The 18,994-nt window shown below is 42.9% G+C and overlaps 1 protein-coding gene across 5 annotated transcripts in view; it reads right to left on the minus strand.

Moving 5' to 3' along the window:
* The window catches only part of adarb1b (adenosine deaminase RNA specific B1b), a 122,057-nt gene that overhangs the window by 45,835 nt on the left and 57,228 nt on the right, over nucleotides 1-18,994 (minus strand). The gene's annotated exons all lie outside the window — the stretch shown is intronic.

The raw sequence follows: 18,994 nt of genomic DNA on the forward strand, positions 1-18,994 counted from the left end.
CACATGCTGGACTCATTCTTTCAAATTAGCCGTTTCCACATCAGCTCATCTTTCCCCCACATTGTTCCAAAGAATTCCTGGATGGTTACCTAGAGCCACTCTTTGGATGGAACATGGGCTTAGGTGCCTGATCCCATTCATTTAGCTAAAAAACACAATTTTGTCAGTCGCTGGACTGTTTCAAGGCTTCCTGATATTTTATTTGGCAAAAACTACGCCCTTATAAGGAAATGTGATCCCTGTAATTGGTACACAGATCACTTATCTTAGACTGCAGGAACGGTAAGTGGTCAGCTGCGTGGTTTTTTAATATGTTTCTTAAACGGCTGGAGGAGAAAAATCATACTGGTGAAACCAAATAATCTACAAAGCTTAAACCCGCTGATCTCACATGCCAATGTAAAAATGTAAAGACTGACTGCATGAAAACGTCTGAGTGGGTAATCAGATAAGGCAGATCCTGTTAGCATTATTCATTCACTATTATAAAGGGATAAATAAGCCAAGCACAATAAAGCCTGATCACGTCAATGCTCCAGACAACCTGCTAAATCTGTCAGCCATTAAATTGGCTGCTAATGCCTACAGATAAATGTGGAACGGCATGTGTGTTCTTGATGCTGTTGTCAGTTTTTTTGAATAATTAATAACTACCTCGTGTGATTGTTTATTAACTGGAACGTTAATAAACAATCACCCCATTTTCCCCCCTTCAATATGTTAATATTTTCTATTAACAGCTTTTATTTTCTTTGGTATGCACGCGTACAAGTGCTTATTAATGCAAATATCTAATCAGCCAATTACACACCAGCAACTTTTCAGTACATAGACACGGTCAACACGTCCTGATGAGGAGATATTTCTCCTGACTGTTTCAAGCAGATAAGAAGTCAACTGTAGCTAAAATAACCACTCATTACAGCAAGTATGCAGAACAGCTGCTGGTCCTCTTATTATCAACTAAACATCATCTACATGCCACAGCCTACCTGAGTGTTGTTGCTGACCATGTTCATTCCTTTATAACAAGATAACCCCCCCCCCCCCCCCATGGAGGCTTCCAGCCGGATGTCACGTGTCACAAAGCTCAAATCATCTCAAGTTCACTGTATTCAAATGTCCTCCACAGTCACCAGATGTTGGGCAAATAGAGCACCTTTGATATATGGTGGCATGAGAGAGCCACATCGTGGATGTGCAGCCAACAAATCTGCAGCAGCTGTGTGATACTGTCATGACAATGTGGAAAGAAATCTGAGGAATGTGACCAGGACCTTTTTGAATCTATGACACAGAGAATGAATCCAGTTCTGACTGCAAAAGGGGGCCTGAGCCAGTACAAGGAAGGTGCACTTAATGAAGAGTCCAGTTTAATATAAAGTATATAACGGTAAGGCAAAAATTATAAGAAAAAATGTAATGTCATATATGTAATGATATAATGCGATATGTAATGTGTAATGATGGGAGGAACAATGTGATGTTAGAGTCCAAAAGGTACTGGATGTGTGAGGCTAAGCTCTGAGAGCGTTGTAGACAATTCAGGGTTTTTTTGTTCTGTTCAAAAAAACAAACAAACAAACAAACCCAGCAAATCTCTGACATCACTCTATCCAATATATCTGTGAATGGCTAATATCAGCTACTAGTAAAGGCCAACTGAAAGGCTCCATCTGAAACACTGCTACATGACCTACACTGCTCTATGAGTGCTGGGTCATCACAGACAAGGATTAAAAAAAGACGTCGCAATTAAGCTTCAGCTTTGGTATATTATTGCTCTACGATGTCCACCAAACTAAAAATGACTAAACAAAAAATGGAGAGAAATATACACGTAACAGGTGAAGGAGGGTGAATGGAAAAAACAATCGATACAGAGAAAACCCAGTGAGTGAGTACATAAAGCAAAGGAGGCCAGAGGGAGAGAGAAAAGGTGAGGAGACAAGAGAAACCCGCCCGTATAAAACATAAAATGAAAATGTAATCCCAAAGTAAGCTCTTTTAACATGGGAGGCTGATTACAGCAGGTGAGACTCTTGTGTCACGGCTCAATATAAAAGCTTAAAACTGATTTATCACTTTTGGCCAGCAGTGGTTTGCTGTGTCATAGCAGGAAGGCAGCTCGCCTCTCCAGGACCCCGGGTACAAAAAAAGGGTTAATAATATGGATGGATGGATGAGTAGATGGATAGATAGATGGATGATTGAATGGATGGATGAGTGGATGGATGGATGGATGGATGGATGGATGGATGGATGAGTGTATGGATGGATGGATGGATGAGGGGATAAATCAATGAGTGGATGCATAGATGGATGGATGGATGGATGCATAGATGGATGGATGAATGAGCGGATGGATGGATGATGGATGAATGAGTGGATGGATGGATGGATGGATGAGTGGATGCATAGATGGATGGATGGATGGATGGATGCATAGATGGATGGATGAGTGGATGAGTGGATGGATGGATAAATGAGTGGATGGATGGATGAGTGGATGGATGGATAAATGAGTGGATGCATAGATGGATGGATGAATGAGCGGATGAATGAGTGGATGGATGAATGGTTGAGTGCATTGATGGATGGATGGATGGATGATAAATGAGTGGCTGGATGGATGGATGGATGATAGATGGATGAATGAGTGGATGGATGGATGGATGAGTGGATGGATGGATGGGTGAATGAATGGAACAATGAGCGGATGGATGGATGGATGGATGGATGAGTGGATGCATAGATGGATGGATAAATGAGTGGATGGATGGAAGGATGATAGATGGATGAATGAGTGGATGGATGATAATTGAGTGGCTGGATGGATGGATGAATGGATGGATGGATGGACAAAGGAGTAGATGGATGGATGGATGGATGGCTGGATGGATGATAGATGGATGAATGAGTGGATGGGTGGATGGATGGATGAGTGGATGGATGGATGGATGGGTGAATGAATGGAACAATGAGCGGATGGATGGATGGATGAGTGGATGCATAGATGGATGGATGAATGAGCAGATGGATGGATAAATGAGTGGATGGATGGATGGATGATAGATGGATGAATGAGTGGATGGATGATAATTGAGTGGCTGGATGGATGGATGAATGGATGGATGAATGGATGGATGAATGGATGGATGGATGCATGAGTGGATGGATGGAAGGCAGGTAATGACATGCTAACAAACAACAAAGCAGAAATGTGGGGCAAAGAGGCCTGCACAAGAAAGACGGTGAACGTAAATATACTCCAGACGCAATTTCATTCATGCTTCTGTGTACAAGCCAAGCATAACTCCAGCTGGCCAAGTTTCACCACGACAGGCCGGCTGCGTGACTGTTTTCTGTTTGCTTTGTTTTTTTGAACGGGAGACCAGTCAGTCCGCATCCTTCAGTGTTTTCTGTTTACAGCGACTGTGCAAAGAGCTGCAGACAGGCCAGAAGAGACTGCGTGCACGCTCCGCAGAGGCACATGTTGTTCCACAGCAGAGACTTCAACCTCCGCTCTCTCTCTCTCTCTATTTCTTGGCATTTGCAGCACATACTGAATGGACAAGGGGAAAGAGGCTGTGGTTAGGCAGCCAGTACTTTGCGGTTGAATTTAAAGGCATTCCAAACTCAAATAACAGCCGAACTCCTGGTGGCCTTCGCTGTGGTTTGACGGAGAAACACGATCATTGACAAAAACAACCTCTTAAACAGTTTTACAGGGACAAAATCCAGGCTACTGTGGTGAACCCATCTGTTGGTTCATGCGTGCACTCACAGAACACTACAAAGCACAAAGCTCTAAAAATAAACTCAATGGGAACCTTTTTTTACGTTTTGTGTTTTCCCCAAGTCATTCTGAAGCTGTTCATCTAAACGTAAGAGACAGTTCCAGGGATGTAGAGTTCAGTATGAGTCTAGCTGCTTTACTAACTAGCCAACTTGTCCTATTATTAATTTAATTATTCCATAATTAGTCACAACAATGATGCTGAAAAAGATCTACACTGTGCAGTGCAATATAACCGAACACCCACTAAGATGGACATCTCAAAAAGCGGTCAAATGGTATGTCAACACACTACATTTACACTGTACGCTCATTGGCATTCATCAGCATGCCTCATTAAAACCTGGAACCAAACCAAAAGCCATCGAGCTAACAAGCTAGTTCAAAGCAAAAGGAAACCAATGAGCTACCCGACTGATCAACATCCGGAGAAAAACAGAAAACACAAACCTCCGAGTGCGGCCCTCAGATGCTGATGAGTTATCTAGAAAAGCTGTGCTTGTTTTTTTTCTTCACTCTCTGTTTGAAAACCTAAAGTTTGCCAATGTTTTTTTATCTTTTTGCGCTGAAGCAGTCATCTTACGTCAGTGTGGAGAACCAAGTGAAAACCTAACGCAGAGATTAAAGCGTGTTCTGCGGCGCTTGAATACCTGAATGTGAAGTCAGATGAAAAATGTCCAGGCAGAAGGAGCGCAGCTTCATTGCCTTGTGAGGAAGTCACGCTCCTAAAAGTAACACTCCCTAAACCTCATCTTGTGAACAGTTTGGTAAGAAGGAGAGAGAGAAGGGGAGATGGTGTGTGAGAGATTTGTAGTAGACTGACGAGGTGGGGGTGGGGGGTTTCAGAGGACGTCCTCTTACTGGAGCCCTTTGATCAATAGAGTCGGGGGCAGAAGGTGCATGGAGAATAACACGGGCGGTTCAATAGGCTTGACGGGGACGATCAGAAAAATGGCAAAGAAGTAAAAAAGCATTCAGACTCTGGACTGGACAATAATTAAGTCTGAGAGGTTCAGTGTGGGGGAAAAAGGTTTATGAAAGAGAAACAGAAAATCAGTCGACCGCGTGTGATATGAGGAGTGCGTGACTGTAAACCTCGACTCTCGGTCTTCAGCCAAAAATTAGGTCAATGGCTCAGTAACCGCTGGCCACACACAGACACACACACACACACACACACACACACACACACACACACACACACACACACACAGTCTAGCCAGGGTCCTGATAAGCCATTAAGCAGCTACCCCTCCTGCTGACCTACCTTTTCTTGCTACTACACACACACACACACATTTTAATTAATGCATTTAATTGAATGTGTGTGTCGTATTGAGATTGATTGCGCGCCTGCCCGTAAAAAATTCATGGGAGATAAAAGCTGGATCACCATGTGCAGTTTTCTCCACGATGACAGCCTGGAAATGTTTTTGCTTTTCTTATTTGCCCAGCAGAGGGCAGCACTGTGACATGAATGTTATTATGATGCTGTATGTACACAGGGAACATGTACAGAGGGAATCATTGATTTTCTTTCTTTTATCTTTGCTTTGATGAGCATGCTGGGTGTAAAATCACCTCACGGTTTCTGCTTGCACATAAAGGAAACTCAAATCTCTTAATCAATGAGGCCGCCTCTCTTACACCAGCACCTGTCCCAGGTGTCGGTGCGTGGAAGAAGAAGAACAACAACTTGAGTTTAAAAAGCACAAGCTGGAGCAGAAGGTGCTGACTAAGACAACACAAATGACACATGCGCAGGGCGACTGCCAGCACTTTAAAAAAGTCGCACAGACACGAAGCCAGCAGCCTGCCCACATGCTAAATGCAGTGAACTTATGTGGGAACATTTTTAACATTTTTTTGGTGAAAACTCTGCAAAACTTGTTTTTTTAGTTTAGTTTTTTTTTTTTTTTTTAAATCAGCGTGACTCCAAAAATGTTGCACAGCTCTGAGTTCCTTTCCTCTGTATTCAGATCGATGTTGTGAGCGCTGTTCTAGGGGGAGGATTCTGTGATGCTCAACAGAAGACGCCTCAGGAGAGCACATGCCAGGCCTGTAAACACTCAGCCAGAATTCACAATGCAAGAAGATAAAGTGCTATACGTGTATATTTGGCAGCGTGGGTCTTCAAGCATGGCTTGTTATTGTTTATCAGCTTTTTTACATGAAAAAAAGATAAATTTCAAGGACTAGAATTCATATTAATATTACAATGTGATGTATTTTGGTCAACACAGAGACTGAGCAGTCCATCAAACAGCTGTGAGAAGGCAGTGATGGATCATATAACTGAGTTTACACTCGATACTCCTACACTGTGACCAGGTTCTATGTAAAACTACAGTACTGGCAGCATAATAAAGCTTACAGTACAGCTGCTGTAATCATAACAGTTTTTACTGTGACTTGTTTCCACAGCATGTCTTCCTCCCCTCACCCCCAACCGGTCATGACTGATGGCTGCCCCTCCCTGAGTCTGGTTCTGCTGGAGGTTTCTTCCTGTTAAAAAGGAGTTTTTCCTTCCCACTGTCACCAAGTACTCACTAGAGGGTTGTTGGGGTTTTCTCTGCATTGCTGTAGTGTCTTCACCTTGCAATTTGACACTATATAAATACAATTTAAGTAAAAATAAAGTATATTTGAAATATATAACACATCATGTGTTTTGTTGTCATTTTACTGTTCTTACTGTAATCTCTACCACAGTTTATAACTGCAAAAATGCACCGGAGTCCTGCAGGGTCATTAACACCACATCTCATGCTGAACAGGTACTTAATCTGCACGAACCCGCCCGTGCACCCCGAATTCAGCTTTTTGTCCTTCCAAAACAATAGCAGGATGTTGGCTTTTGTTTCCACCACTTCTTCCACCGTGTGAATACGGGGAATGCTCCTGCGCTCTACATTTTAATAACCAGAAGATGAATGCTGGCCAGGGGTGGTTAATTAATTTAGGAGTCCCAGTCATGGTGGCAGCTCTTTGCTTGTTAAACCTGAACGCAGTTCTCAGCAAAACAAACAATAAAAAACAAACAAAAATAACAACAACAGCAGAGGGACAGCCCATAATAATCCACAGCTAATAGAGAATAAACACTGCTAAAATATTGATTTAAACATAAACACTTAAATTCCCATCGGTGCCGCCACTGTTAGACTGCACATATTTCCTCATGTTCCTCTTAAGGAAATAAGAACCTCAACACATAAATTAGATGATTTATGGTTGGACCGAAGCCTGTGTGTCCGTCACTGGTTTCTGAAACTTTGAGCGTTTTTCACGTCACTATCTTGAAGTAAAAAAGAAAACAGATGAAAGCTTGCTCATTGGCTTACGCTTTGATAACCGATGTTTTTTTACAAATAAAGTTTACGTTTTTTAATTCAATGTGACTCAAAACGAGTGACCGAGCCCATAAACTCATCAGGCAGATGTTCACAGTGTTCATGTCAGAGACCAGAGGGGACCAGAGGCCTTTTTGCAACCGCAGCGATCGACATCTGGTGCTCTTAAGATCAAATGCAGGTTTAAGGCACTTCCATGCTGGCTTGACTTTTGAGAAACAGAAGCTACGTCCAAGCAACAGAGTCAAATCCAAATAAATTAAACAGTCTTAAATTGTGCGATTTAACACAACACTGTACAGACGTTTCACATAAACATCCATTTTATTCATTTGAGGATCACATCCCACCATCGATAGGGTGTCTATCCCGAGGCTTCACGAAATCCAGCACATTTACAATATCGGACATGTTACTGTACAAAACTGCCTATATGTTTACAGCGACTTGATGAAGGGCTTGTCAGATCCAAGAAAATGGATGTCAAGTCTGCAGGGGACTCCCTGAACTTTCATGTTTGTTGTGCCCTTCTGATGAGCCTCCACTGAAGCAGATGACAAAGCAGCTGGTAGCTCCATGTGCATCAGAGGAGCCAAACGGCCTCTTCACCTTCGCCAACAGCGCGAGTCACAGTGACAAAAAAACTGCATGTATTGTATGGGAAAAATTCAAATTCAGGTAAAAACACGACACGCCGCTGCAAACCTCACCAGCATCAGCTAGATAGCACCAAGCTTGAGTGAAAACACCGTGCTGTTAGTGAGAGACAAAAATACTGGCAAGATGAGAGCAGAGATGAGCGCGAAGGAGAAGCCAAATGAGAAGGTGGCTGCCTTCGCTAAAATTAGAGCCTAATGTGAGGGAATACACATAAAGGAACACACACATCTACCAAGTACCACACAACAGCTCGTGAATTCTCTATAAACAAACCAGATAGCTAAAATAATCTTCTGACTTCAAGCAGCTCCCAAAACTCTAAATACTCACTGGATTAAAAAAAAATCATTTTATCAGCTCCTATATTTTACTGCTCAGCTCATGAAACGGGAGTCTGGTTCTTCTCTAAATAAGAAGGCCCGTAAATAGGAATGACTTTATTCTTCCTATGGGAGTTTCCTCTAGTTCCCAAGCCTGCCATCAGCTCCCACTACCGGGTGTGGTCCACTGCTTACCCAGGCATCCAATCTCTTTGCCTGGGACACATCCGCTCCACTGTTTGTGGCTTTGGGCTTTTCGTCTGGAGCTCGACCAGCAGTTGCACGCGTGTGTTTGTGTGTGCGGTCGACGTTAGAACGGGGAGAACAATGGGCGGCTCTGTGTTTGCCCTTCTGGCAAGATATATACCTGAAGGGCAAAAGCAACCAGAGAGGGAGAAGGGCAGCAGACTGCAAGCCACGAAGGCGGCTTTCAAAGGGCAGGCTGAGATGACTGTTTATTAGGTGCCGTGCTCCATTTTCTAGGGTGCAAACTATATATATATATATTTCAAAACAAATATACACCGAGGCAGATGTCATTACACACACATCAGAACCTGTGACAAAATGCATCACGTCTCCTCCGACGCCCACGCTCCTCCAGTCTGATTTGGCTTAAACAAGGCGCCCGACCGAATACCAATAAAGCCGAGCTATTTTGATTTGGTTCCACAGTTGTCATGTCGTTTCTCGTGTCAGCTCTGGCTCAGCTGAGCTGCTGCAGGCAACAATATGACAACAATCTCAGGGAAGTCCTCAAAGATTTGCACCGTGCAACAGAAACACACACACACACACACAAAAATAGCAAGTTATGTGTTTGAGCTCCAGATGCAGGTAAGCTGCTTATGACTGTGTTTTGGGAATATTGTAGATAGGTCAGATCACAGCGTCGTGGAAGCCACAGCTGCGATACCCCTGCGTGAACTTCACGCCTACTTTAGTCACGAGATGTCAACGCAAATTATTGGGCAGCGTAGCTCAAACTACTGACGATGAGCAGTGGATCCTGTAACCGATGCTCAAGGATGCTTTAGCTGTAAATTGATGTGATGATAAGCAGTGCACCGGAGACTATCCACGCACACTTTCTGCCCCCTCACACACATAAACACACAAGTTTGTTTCTCACAATCTCCAACAGAACATCTCGTCTCTTTTCTTTCTTCGGTGAACTTTTTTCCTCACTCGAATCGTCCTCCTTCTCCTCCTCCATCAGCATTTTCTCCTATGACGAGCAAGTTTGCTCTCTCAGCCTATTTATCTCTCTACCCTGCTGCGTGCCATGTCGACAACATAAACTTCCCTTTCCTGTCTTATAGGAAAAAAACTGGAGGTCACAGAAAAAAGGATGTGTAATTGTCAACCTAATCTGAATTCCAGTAAGACCGTCACATCAGCCAGCACCGAAGCTCTCGGGCCGACTATATAACACACACTCGCGTACTCACTCACTCAAAGTGTTTTTACTGCACCGCAATGCAGTGTGACATTGAGGATAATGACTGCACTCACACTCACACATGCACACACACATCCCTGCAGAAAAACACCTACAATTACACAAAGAAAAGCCAAGGTGGGCAGGCACGGTCACCCACAGTTTTCAAGGAATTTTTAGTCAGCACACAGATGAAAAGCCTCGACGGCTCTTTTGTTATCTGCAGTATTTAGTACTTTGTGATTTTCTGATCTTACACCCCTCGTGGTTAAAGTAGCTTTGATTTGTTTTCATGGCTGGAACGATGGAAACTTGTAACAACATTTCAAGTATTCACACAAAAAAGTGAATAAAAAATCTCTTCAAACTAAAGTCTTACTAAAGGTTTGTTGCATCAACGAGCAGCACTGAACAACAGTGCCAGCTTCGGCTCCATAAAGACAATATTGTTTTAAATAAAGAATTAGATTACATATGTGGTAGTGCGGGAAAATAAAAAATACTGTGCATAAAATAATATATATGCACAGAATCTTATGGCGATAAGTAACTTAGCTGACAGAGTCAAAGTTTCTCTAATCACAGGATGAAAGACACCAAAGAGCAGCTCAAGGAAACAGACCAGCGCCGACGGTTAGCAGCAAGGGAATGAAACAAAATGCTAAAAGCAGTTATAAAATATATACTGCTCAAAAGGGGCAGCGCTTAAATCATACAACACATCTTGAATAATGAAATATTACAGTTCAAGACTAGTTTTACATCATGTTGTTCTCAGCAGAGGAATCCAGAATCGCCAAGCTAATGAAGGCTGAACACAAAATCACCCCAAAAAATCAAAGTAAAAGTTGTTGAAGTGTTGCCTTCACTTTTCTGAAGAGCAGTACTTGGGAAACTGTTTTGTTACAAACACAACGCTGTCAAACGAAGCTTTAAAGTTTGATAAATGTAGGCGATTAAAGCTAGTTTAGCTTCAGGGTGCCAATACGGTTACAGAAAAAAAATGACCTCCAGCCTTCAACCGTCAGAGGGTGAACCAGAGAACACGAACAACAATCACTACTTGTACAAGCAAAAGAGAGCAGTCATGTGGGAAAGTTGTTATTTTTAGGGCTCAAACAAACTGACACACAATCAGTCAAAGATCTGACGTATTAATACTGATAAATGACTCTGTGACATTCTGTATTGACTCAGCTTAATACTCTGAGCTTAACATTTCCAGGATCTGTGCATACACTTCTTTTTCTTCCTAAACATGCTGCTTTTTGCGGGATCTTTGCTCTCCTTTTGCGTATGCACTGGATACCATCGTGGGAAATGAAGAAAAATACTCGCTGACAGTTACTCTATTATTTTTATCCGACGTGCAAACTGTTGCAAGATTTGAACTCGCTAAACTACAAGCTACTGCCTCGCAGAGGAACTTTTTAAGACACGGGGAAACATTGCTGCATCAGGAAAGTTTGAGAACAGCCCCAAAAATAAGCCATAAAAACTCCAACTATCCTTCATCGCCTGCTCTGGTGGGACTGCGCACGCATCTCCGTGCGATGGGCTCCTACGCAGGTGTACAAATGAGTGTGTGTTCGTGTATCATAGAGAGCGCCTGTGTGTGTGTTCTTCTCCTCTCTTGGAGTGTCTATCTGGGTCAGACATCTGGGGAGTTGCCAAGGCCTTGGCGAAGTGGGCAGCTGGCCATCACAGCTGGTTCACAGAGGGAAGTGCAGAGCCACCAGGTAACATCTGCATTGCCACCGCTCAGAGCAAGTATCCAGCGCTGCCACCTGATCCCTCATTACCATCTCTGGAACTGAAGAAGTGAGAGGCAGACCTTCACGTCCGTGCGAGCCCACTTCAGGACAAAATGCTTGAGAATCGGTCTGACTGTAATTATCGGGGAATGCGTAAATGCTTGTTTGTGTATGTTTGCCTACACTTGCATGATACGCTGACACAGCTTAATCTCACTGGATAGGAATGCGGAGTACAAGCTAATTAACCACTTCCAAGATGGCGACTAAATCCATCCCGCAGAGCCTCTCCAACCTCCTTTTCTTTCAGCCCTCCTGCTGTACAATGGTAGTTAAGGCTTTCCCACACCGCTTCTATTCACTGGTCGCGGATAGGATTACAACAGAGGTGCTCAAAAAGTAGGCCACGGCATGTTGTGTTCACATCTGCGTGTGTGTGTGTGTGTGAGTGAGTCTTACATTGCACAGAATGGTATTATAAAATCTGTGTATGTAGTAAAGTAGGTTAGGGTTTTCACCTGGTGAAATGAGAACTGTCAGTGGGCAGACTTGATCGGTGAGACCTTTTTCCTGGAGGACGGCACACACTTAAGATGCAACAATAACACCGAGTTTCCACAGGAAACAAGTTAAAAGCTTCCTTCAGAGGCTTCATCCTGCAACGGGATACATGTTTATCTGTAAACTTTATTGAATGGACACTCGGATTTCACAATCACAGATTAATCTTTGTCAAGTTACCTTAGGGAAATATTGGTACACGGGGATGGAGATTGCATAAGGGTTTATTTTTCTGCATAGATGCTCTGACTGGTAGCAGCTTTTCCTAGAAAGGGTAAGAAACTGCACACCAGCATTTTATAGTCAGAGGAATAAATCGAGTGAAGCAAATCTAACAAGACAGTTTGAGCTGGGTGGTCAACTCGAAGAAAAAAGAAGAAGTTTTCCTCCCTGAATTGCAATTTCTGACATGCTTCTCGGTCGGTTCTGTTAAGTCTCCAACTACTGCATGCATCTCTGAAGCAGAACAAAGAAACAAAATTACAAAATAGAGGAATTCATTAACTTTACCTTTCTGTGTAAGAAAAAAAATCAACAATTAGTCACAAAAGAGCAGAAAAGCAACAGCACTACTGTGAATGTAAAGAAGTCCCCTGTAGCGTTGCTGTTGGTCAATATGACAGGCCAGAAACCACAGAGGGCAAGTGAGGCACAGCAGATGTCCCTCTATCACTCTGCCAGGCGTGCCCTCAGCCCCCAACCCCGACTTCCTTGGTTTCCACTCATTGTTTTTTTCTCTTTATGAAAGTCTTCCACTGTCAGCCTGATGAATGACAGTTCAAACAGGGCGTCAGTGCACACTTCTAGTGCTGTAAGGCCCTAAATGGGCGAATGCCGAGGCCCCAGCGGAGGCTGTGTGGTTGCCAGTAGCCATGGTAATTCCAAAAATTGAGATTTCTTTTTTTAAAAGCAATCTGCAAAATCCTAAGAGAGTGCAGTTTCTTTCAGAGGTTAAAGGCAGTCAAACAAAGAACTGCCGGAACATACTGTGTCTGCACAGTGCCATTGTTTCATCAAACAATCCAAAATAATTAAAATTAAAATCTGTTCTTTGAATAAAATGTAGCACAGTTTCTGCACTTCTGCAGGACAGACATGCACATATCTGTAAGTACAAAAACAGCTATTTTTCTCTCATTATAATGCCTTTTTTGTTTTTGCTTAGTAGTTGCACTCTGAGAAAGTTATGAAGCCATTATGCTGCAGAACTGCCGCTGACATCTCCTTTCACCGGGTAAAGGCCACGGTTACATAAGGGTTACTATTTTAGTTTGCCAGCCAACATCCCTCTGATGGAAGGACCAAAAGACTCCAGTCAGTGCTGCATCGCTAATGGGTACTCTTTAAACACACACACACAAGATAGAAAACTGCTGGTAAACAGGAGTTTTATAATCCACATATCTTTGTAATTGATTTTTTTTTATTTTTAACCTTGTTGATACAGGCAACAGGGATAAGCATTTATAGTCATTTTGGCATTTTATTAAGCATGCTACGCTTCTGAAGCTTCAAAAAGAAACAGCCTCGGGTGTAAGTCCTTCTCATCTGTTTTGGTGGACAGCTCTACAGTGGGCTGAAGGACTAATGACTTAATGGGATGCCAAAATGCTGACCAAGCATGGTTTCAAAGTCATTTGCTCATTTGGTCACCGAAGGTAAACCAGAGACTGTGATAGTGAGAGAGGAGACAGGGAGGCAGAGAGAAAATGGTGCTAGAAGCAAATGCAAATGTAAAATGTAGTGTTTTATGGATGCAGAGAGAGAAAGGTCAAGCCAGCGAAAAGCAGTTCACTGCCATCTATACCTCGAGTGCATTTTCTTTGTTGAAATATGAATGAAATGGAACCTGAAAGCTGCAACTGAACAGGTACCAAAAGAAGACTTCAAATGATGACCTAAATCATTTATTACAATAAACTCCGGCTGAAGACCTAAAAAAATTGTTTTTCTATTGAAACAAAAATCAGCCCCTATAACATTAGAAATCTGTGTTCTGTGTGTTTGTTTCTTTGACTGCAAACTCCTTCTACACCGTCAGGAGTTGAGCAACCAAACTTGGCACATACATACATCTTCAGCCGCTAGAGGTTCTGACCCACATCAGATGTTATGACGTTACCCTGTTGCCTAGAAACCACCTAGCAATGGGCTAAAATGACCTGTTTTTAGCATTCATCCACCTTATAAAAGCATCCTATCTATGGGCTACAATCTTTTTCTAACAACAATAACATCACAAAATAATATCTACCACAAATTTTTTTGAATAAGTGTATCAAGAACACCTACTAGTCTGAAAATAAGTAATAAATTATTATAAATAAATAAACTTTATGCACAGTTTTTTGTTTTCTAGTCTTGAGAAACGTGTTCAATTTATTTCTTTTGATTTACCTGCAATATTTACATCTTTATATTTCACCTTGCAGTCATCGTGCTATGTGACGTGTAAAAGAAAATATTCATTTTCTCATGAAATCTTTGCTCTGTGGGAAACTAGAGAAGGTCTCTTAAATATTACTGTTGTGTTTGGTTCTGTATGGCTGAAAGATAAAAATAAACACTGCTGCATCCAGATACTGCAGCTTGGTGAGTTCTTCTTTACTATTTCATGAATAAAACATTATGAATGTGATCCATGAATTAACTTGTACTATCAGCTACTGAGTAACAGCTGATCCCTTATCTCGTCTTGTGACCGCTTTGGTTACTAGACACGATTAACAATTTATCTCCTCTTAATATCCACCAGGTTGCTGGTAACCCCGTTTGCAAAAAACTCCCGCAACTCCCACTGAAACCGTCTCCAAATATCCGCCTCGAAAACTCCATTAAATTTGCAATGGAGAAATTTCCCCGTCTGAAGTGTGGCTCTGGAGATCCGCCCCATTTGCTTCAAATTCTCCTGTCAGGCATGGATGCTTCACTGCCGGCAGGAAAACAACAAATTAGAACTTCAAAGGAAAATGTCTGCTGGACTCACCTCGGCTCACTTTTTGTTTTCCGTCTCCTCTCTGGTCTGCTTTGCAGATCTGGTCTGGCATGTCACGATATTTCGATATTTCACCTCTGCGTTGTTGACATTTGAGCCACTGCCCTGCGCTGACCGCGGTATTAGCCTGACTCGTTTGAAAGAAGGCATCAAGTTGCTACAATAGATGCTTCTGAACAGGAAGACGATACTGAGTATTCATGAAACAATCTGTCTGTCTTCGCTGTGCCCACAATCTGCAATAATTCTACATGAGAATTTGCATGCGAGCCATATTCGCCGGATTGACAGAACAATCAATTAAAGGAACTTCCTCAATCACCTCTGTTTAAGCACATCATCACATCACTTATGACAGCATAATCAATTCAAATCGCCGCTCTCTTGGAATTTGGTGCTCATGTGCGTGTTTGTGCGCGCGCGTGCGTGTGTGTGTGTGTGTGTTATTTCGGGCTACTCGTGGAACAGAGCAGCAGCAGATGTGAGAGGTAATTTGCAGCCCAGAGAGACTCTCTCTCTGGTGTATTACAAAGCATTATGGGTAGATTTGCCATCATTGAACTTGAGTGGACTTCAATGACACAGTGTTCCTTTTCAACCGATACACCCGCACTCACACGTGTGCGGTTCGTTTTTAGCTAGCCCTGACCTTCCAGGTCACATTCAGTGGGCTGCAGAGATTCAACTTTACCGAGGACAAAAAAGAAAGCCTTGTTTCGCACGCTTTCTTTTGTCTTGCTGCTTTTTACTTTCACTCTTAATCCCAAATTCTGAATGAAAACTGATGCAGAGGTTGCACTCCGTGTACTGTGTAGGGCCTGTAACAGGCTGGCGCTGGTGTGGTAAAATGCCCCGGGCAGAGTTTATATAACTAGTTTCCTAACATGAACTTGGTTACAGCCACGCTGCGATGATGACACAACTATAGAGGCAGGAAAACAAGTAAACCTGAATAAGGTGCGGTTTGTTGCATAAATGCCCCCAGATCAGGCGCGCATTCATCACACACCGGAGAAAGACGCTGTACGGTTGATGCTTGTTATTATAGCAGAATGAGAGAAAGCAGGATGTAACAGAGCTGAAAGGAAGTGACATAATGGGACAAACCGGCATCTAAAAGGTTGGCGGCGGCTGAAGCAAGCAGAGGCAAACAGACACAAACAATTGGCAGCAACATTTTTGACATGAACAGACAATGAGGTCATGGGCTGTTTTTGGTTATTTTCGGTCCTGTTAGAGCTCACCCTGGGCCTCTGATAGCACCCAGCGCTGACGCCGGTGTTCCCGGGCCGTGATACCGCCGCTCAGGTCTGTTCAGAGTGACTTCAACCGCTGTCCAGCCATTCCTCTACACTCAAGGAGACACTAGGGCAGGGGTGGGCAATCTCAGTCCACGAGGGCCAGTGTCCCTGCAGGTTTTAGATGTGTCCTCGAACCAACACAGCTGATTTAAATGGCTAAATTAGCTCCTCAACATGTCCTGCAGTTCTCCAGAGGCCTGGTAACGAACTAATCATGTGATTCAGGTGTGTTGACCCAAGGTGAGCTCTAAAACCTGCAGGGACACCGGCCCTCGTGGACTGAGATTGCCCACCCCTGCACTAGGGCAATGATGCTCACTCCAGTGTAGCAGGCAAAAAACACACCAGCAGAAGATTGTTGAGGGGAGGGAGGAGAAGTTGTTCCCACCACTGGAGCGACGTCAAATCAGCCAACGATACATAATGTCATCTGACTGCTTAGAGGAGCACTTAAACATGCCAGCAAATTTCTGTGATTTTACGACATGCAACATTCAAGAGGCAGACATTTTTCTTTCTATCGCATCAATTTTTCATATATTGACTGAGCGGGCACAAATGGACCGGCATTCGACAACACCACAACATCAGCAGCACATCTGAGTGTAGGTTTTAAAATGAGCTACAGAGGTCATACGTTTTTACTGAATATAAGCAGGAAAAAGGAGGGAAATGGACGAATGGGCAAACACGTCGCTGAGAAAGGAAGCGAGGGAGTAAAATGTTCTGCAATGCCTTATTTTCGTCAAAGATTCGCATTAATAACATTCTCGTTCAACAACATTACCGGGCATATTTTAAGCTCTCTTTTAAAACCTGCTGGATTCCAGGTAAAACAGCATCAGCTCTCTTAAAACCTCTGAATTGTTTCCCTAATGTGCAGCACTCCAAGTGCAGAGTGTCACAAACAAACTGCAGGAGGTAGTTTCAATTAAAGATTAGCCCCCAAAATAAGCAGAGCTGCTCTGAGTAACTAAATAGCTATTCTACTGCATTTATCTCCATTTCAGGGAGCTTACTTCGAGTAGCGCTCTTGTTTGAAATCCTGCCAAAACTTTCATGGAACACCACCTCCAGAATGACACTCCTCTCGGCAAAACACCACGGGCAAACCAGAACAGCGCAACGGGCTTTAGTCAGCTGTAGGCAGCAAATCTAGATGTTGAAAGCTGTGAAAATAATTATGACCGCAAACCTTCTGCTTATCATGAAAACAAATTGATTTTTTTCCCACATATATTATATTTGTTTGGAGCATTTGCTTTCCTGTAAATAGAAGACCTGCACAGGCGTAGCAGCCCACAACAACCCACCTCCTGCCAACATACACCAGGATGATAATGAGTGACTCATCATTGCTAATTTGCTGTGCTAATTTTATCAGCAAACTTCACAGGCTTGAAGAAACCTTGCTATGGCAGAATGGCTGAACAGCTTGATGCGTTACACAAGCAAGGTTGCAATGTCAAAAGAAGCGCTGTGTTCTCCAGTCAAAGTGATAAATGCCATTCAGCTCTGATGAAATCTTCAAAGACGCTTTTTAGGTTTTTCCCTCACGGTCAGCGTCGTACAGCGTCGATGTCGCCTTTGTAAAGGTACGAAGGCGACATCGGTGCCAAACACAGTTATTCTTAATCACAGAAAACGTGTTGGTTGCTGAGGTTTCCTTTGTTATGTATCTGCATCACTATGTAACAGATTGACGCACCAGTGGAACCAGCTGCCTCAACTAAATCCAGATGCAGACATCAGATCACAGTCCACCGTTATTTCATTACTAAAGCTGCTTCACCAAACTCTAAAATATCTACTAGCAAAGCAGGCCAAACGTTCTGTTGCTGACTACATGAACAAACACAAAACAAACTTCCTGCATCTGAGGAACCAGTGTCCTCACAGGAATAGTTAAACCAGTCAGTGCAGTGTGCGAGTGGCTAACAGCAGAAAATGAAAGAATGTTGTTGCAGCCTTTGCAGTACAGCACATTTAATTTCTGATGAGCCCTCCAGAAATGGTAACACAAACACACGAACTGGACATGGAGCTTCTGGTTAGCGATCTACATGCTTCACCTGCATAACCAACGCTGCTTTGCTGCTTCCTCAGTCAGAGCACATAGAGGTTTTTGACAAAATGACAAAAAATAAAGTGAAAACCTTCAGACTCGTCCTGACAGGCGTCACAGCGATGTGCAGTGTTTAAACAATCACTTTTACAAAGTTTGTGCTTCAGTTTTGTATTTTCTTTCTGTGCTGCTTAGCACTAATTAGCCAACGTTTATTATGCAGTCTGCCAAACAAGCTAACGGGTTATCACTGATAAGTTAGCGCTCCAGGTTTCATCCATATAAGGTGACGTCATCTAGAGCTGTAGAGAAAATTCAGATGGATCCTAAAATATGACAATGATTTTTTAATTTTACAGCCAGGATTACAAAATAAGTCGAGTCGAGTGTCATACTCGGGAGAAAACAACTCAACTACATCGTGGCAGCCAAAACACAAATGTTTGAACACCACAAGCACTGGGTGACATCACCTCCACATCCACGCTCTGTAAAATAAATATTATAGCGCAACCATTTTATTATAAAAGAAACCGTGACCGCTACGCTAACTAGTTTAAATATTTCTATTAACATTAATCTCAAAACAAAGTAAAATAAACATTTTTTGACATGCTGGTAACCGACTTGTCCACCAGTATGGTGCTGACCACAATGTAAGGCGACTGACTGGAGCATTTGAAAACGTGAGTGTGTGCGACAGCAACTCCACGTGTGTTTAGCAGTATGTCAGTTTGGCATAGCG

The sequence above is a fragment of the Simochromis diagramma genome, unplaced genomic scaffold, assembly GCF_900408965.1.
Source record: "Simochromis diagramma unplaced genomic scaffold, fSimDia1.1 OVJJ01000343.1, whole genome shotgun sequence".
Taxonomy (NCBI): domain Eukaryota; kingdom Metazoa; phylum Chordata; class Actinopteri; order Cichliformes; family Cichlidae; genus Simochromis; species Simochromis diagramma.